The following is a 4915-nucleotide window of genomic DNA, read 5'->3' on the forward strand; positions in this document are numbered from 1 at the left end:
CCGACAGTGCCGGGACTCCAACCCGGAGCCTCCTGTTATCCGCCGCCGAGCCGACCGGCCAGCCGGACGCCGCCAGCCACGCACAGCCGAAGTAAGGACATTCCTTCGCTACATCATAGCTCGCAGCACTGCGCTAGCAAGACTGTGCGGCCCGGATCTGGTGTCATCGCTACGAGTCAGCGAGGACTTGGGGAAGGTCGCTGACATCACTAAGCCACATTGTACTCGCCAGGAATAAAGGTGTTATGAATTAAAAATGTTTCTTTGGCGTTTATGACGCTTCTACAGCCATTTCCTAGCATCCTGACAACTGGAGAGGTCACCGCTCGGCCATCCAGTCCACTGTAGGCGACCGGGACCACCGGGGCGCCTACAGTATTACTTCCTTAATGACGCAATCCCAGAAAGCTGATGCCGGGGATAAAACTTCCGTCATTTCGTAAATCATGCGATGTCCTGTATTCAGACAGTGTCCTGCAGTTGCCGATTTCTCCATTGGCCTAGGCGGGTATGACACTGATGTTCATCACAGCGTTCTTCTACCTCAAGGATCAGTTCTGTCACCCTTACTGTTCAACCTATATCTATCTGATCTACCTGACACTTCGTCCAGAAAATACTGCTATGCCGATGACCTCACTCTACCTGAAAAACTTCAGGAAATGAAGACAACAGAAGATATTCTAGCCAATGACCTGTCTGCATTAGATAATCACTTCAAAATCTGGAGACTCCAACCCAGTGTGAGTAAAACAAGTGTGTTGCTTCCATCTGAATAACCGGTTGGCGAATGTAAAACTGGAAGTAAGTTTCAGAGGCAGAATTCTTCGTCATAATTGGAACCCAAAATATCTTGGTGTCATCCTGGATCATACACTATGCTTCAAACACCTTCTTAACTTAGCTCAAAAGCTGAGGACTCGAAACAACACCCTCCATAAGCTATGCGGAACTACCTGGGGATCTTCAGCAACCACCCTGCGATCTTCAGCTCTGGGCTTGGTGTACTCAGGTTCTGAGTATTGTGCACCTGTTTGGACGAACAGTCATCATACAAGGCTTGTTGATACCCAGCTGAATACGACACTGCGCATAATATCTGGCGCAATCAGATCTACTCCAGTTTATTGGCTTCCACTGTTAACCGGTATAATGCCTCCTGATCTACACAGATGTACTGTACTTATGAGAGAATTCGACAAGATCTCCAGGAATCCTAACCTATCCGTGCATAGTGCCCTGCTACTTTTAAATAATAAGAGACTGAAATCACGCCATCAAACTCTGTGTGATGCTGCTGACATGGTTGCTAAGGATTTCAAACCTCTTGAAGAACAGAAAGATCTGTGGGAAGCAGTGACAGATGTGCAGCTGCATAACATCTTCTCAGGTGCTAAACTTCCAAGTGGATTCGACTTACCACACAAGACCTGGACAACTCTCAACAGAATCCGTACCGGCCATAGTCGATACAGCGATGCTCTCTTTAAGTGGAAGAAGCTGCCTGATCCAACCTGTGACTGCGGGGCTCCATACCAGACTCCTCACCACATTGTCACTGAATGCAGGATTCAAGCCTATCACGGCGCCAAAGAGGACTTCCTGCTAGCAACTCCAGATGCAGTGCACTGGATTGAAGGACTGGATATTCAGTTGTAAAGACAAACTTAAGTTTCTTGTGTGTCAATATATATGTGTGTGTGTAATTCAATTTCATGGTATGTGTGTATCAGCCATACTCTAAATAATAAATGTACTGTGCGACTTGTCTCGCCTATATATGCTGTCCGACAAGGAATCCTATACACCTCACGTTTTTGGAATATTTACAAAAAATATGAGCGTAGTTGTCAGTTTAGAACGCCACTTCCCCTCCAGTGGTCTGCATTTTTCTGCCTCAGTTCCTCACTTAATAAACCACTGCATCAGAATTCTCTCGCACTTGTCTGCATAACATGTTAAGTGAGGTGTGACTGTGTAAACTCCGCTGTTTTGGCAAACGAAGCAAATTTTAACATGGCAACCAGAGAAATGTGTAGGTTTTACTTCAAACTCGCCACTCATGACACTTCTCTGAAAGTTACGAATGATTAGTAAGTCAAGCTAAAATAAATCACTGCGTTTTCGGTGGAATCCTTTTTAGATGCTTTTTGAATGATCACCATGCAAGTGTGGCTGTGGAGAGGTCCCACTTAATATTAACAAAAAATGTGAGTGCAGGCTTCAACTTAGGATGGCACTTCCTTCCAGCACTCCACATTCCCCCACACCTGCCTGTAACGCTCACCACTTACCGCTCTCGCCATGCATGCCCTTCCGTTCATCTACCAGCCACAAATTCTGCACAGACTGTACCTCCATGTGCAATAGAGGCGAATCATCAGTAGAATCATCCACCTCCTTACAAATAATGGAAAATAGCCTACTGTTTAACACTTATGTTTTCACAAAATTCTCAACACTGACTGCAGCATTCAGCACTTTAATAACTTCCGGTTGCACTACTTTAGAAGCCAATGCCTCCCTCTGTATCATGCAGTGTGTGAATTTTACAGAAGGAGAAACAGTACACACACATGCCATGAAACCCCTTTTAGTTCCAGTAAATGCTGCCACAACATCGTTACATATACCAACACAATTTTTCCACGACAGACTGTTATCAACGAAAACGAATTCACAAGAAAGAAACTATTTTCACCTACATGTCTCCCTTCCAGAGATTCACGAAATAGACTGTCTTTATGCATTTAATTTTCAAAACAGTAGCGTACAAAAACATGAAGCTGGATCAGATTTGCGATATCACTCCTGTCAGCAGGTTCCAGGACTAATTTTCGGCTTTCCTGAAGAGATGTTAGCAATTGGCTTTTCATTAGCTGAGACTCGTATCGACTAAAGCCTAGTTTACACGACGACTCTAGCAGGCAACTGCACTATCGGCCACTGCGCATGCGCGCCGCGCGTTTGCGCAACTCATCGGTGAAACTTAACAGTTTCGCCGTGTTCCAACTTTGGCGGCACTAGTGGCATGAGTTTTGAGGTTATGTGTGTTCGTACAATGTAGACAAACTTAAATATGAAGTGGGGAACGGAGAATAATGTTTGCTTTTTGTATATATATGCTTTGCATAGGTGTTTGTGGGATATCCGTGATGCTGATATCCAAAATAATCAACAAATCAGCTCCTGATGTGCGATCAGAACATAGATAGTTTGACAATATCTGAGCTGCGTGGCAAAATTTATTGAATTAGGAGCACATATACAACTGGATTAATAAAAATACAAGCCAATGTAATTCTAGCTGTAGAAATGCTCTAGTCTACAAGACTAAAATCCCACCGTCCGAGTTGACCCACTCTTTTTTTAAGGAATATTGTTGACAGGAAGAAAGGCTACGCAAATCAAGAAGCTACATTCTTTATTCAATATTCATCTATTTAAAACGGTGCAGCAGTGCTCCCCATTCGAATTTTGAAACATTACCATCTCCAAGAAAGTAGTTTGCAGACCATCCTCTTCTTAAATGCGGCCTGCTGCAAATATTTACTGCTATTAATGTTAATAATTAATATTGTTAATAATTACTGGTGTTAATGAAAAAGTGTCATCACCAACTGGAACTGCGTCTTATAACATGCTGAGTGTTCCCGATTGTAATGCATGCAATGTGATATGTAATTTCAGTTCTGGCGACAGTGCTACATTATCGCATAATTAACTCTATTTAGAAGAAATGTTAACAGTTCTGGTGACATTGTAAGATAATTAAAAGATCTTCTTGGATCTTCCGTTGCTAATTATTTCAGCAAAGATGCTGAGCAACCGAGTTGATGTCTTTCCTTCATCCAGCCACGAATCGAAACACGTTTCTTATTTTTATCTTATGCAGCGATTCCACGCAAAAAGCTTTAACTCCATCACAACTCGTGCGACGTGCAGCTGCCGAAACATTCATTTCAAACACGACTCAGGAATCCACAAAACGACGAAACTGAAGTATATACTGGTTTCGCCGTGTCTACAATCAGATTTGCAACTATTTGCGTGCAACTCATTCAACGCAGCCAGTGGCGCAACCCAACGTCGTCGTGTAAACTAGGCTTAAGATTCTCGCCGAACCTTGCTCCATGCATGATTTCATTCGTTTTCCGCTGATGACGTTTGGAAAATATGGGTTTACTTACATGCTCTGGATGTTTTGTCTGGAGATGAATCTTTAGTTTTACAGGCTTAACCCTTAACTCACGAGGCGTGGTCTCTCAGACCGCACTAGAACTTCCCAAGTCGTTCTCGTAGGTCAATTATGGCGGAACGTTTTTATACACCACCTTCCAAATTAGTATTGTCACTTGAAAAAAGCGTTATCGCCTTGTTTGCTTGTTGTTGACATGTGTTGCTGACATGTGAAGGAGTCTCGTAGACGGCGCCAAATGAACTACGAACTGCTTTCATCAGTTTAGCACAAAATGTGTTAACAAGAATGTGACAATTTTACACACTCTAAGTGCGATGAAATTTTTAGTCAGTGGATGGAAAATCATATCAATAATATAGAACAAGAAGTAGACGCAGAAGACAACGATTTTTCAATAGCCAGTGATCACAATTCTGCTAGCGAACAAGAGGACCATTCAGAGGAAGAACTTCAGGACAATGGTGATGAGGACCTTTCTGTTTCTCCAAAGAATATTTAGTGCTAGTTAAAATGAAATGGGTTTTGATTGGTGGTAAAGAAAGATGTAGATCTCAGTACTGAATCTTAATGTTGCAGCCTTTTTATTTTTGGCTATCGAGTTCAGTTTTTATATGCAAGTTTAAACCCCAGAAATTAGTTTTATGCGAAAATATGTTTTCTACAGAGATAGCACAATTTTTCGGAACGTAAAATTCAGTTCTCCAACATTTTGTT

This window comes from Schistocerca gregaria, chromosome 8 (genome assembly GCF_023897955.1).
Source record: "Schistocerca gregaria isolate iqSchGreg1 chromosome 8, iqSchGreg1.2, whole genome shotgun sequence".
NCBI lineage: Eukaryota > Metazoa > Arthropoda > Insecta > Orthoptera > Acrididae > Schistocerca > Schistocerca gregaria.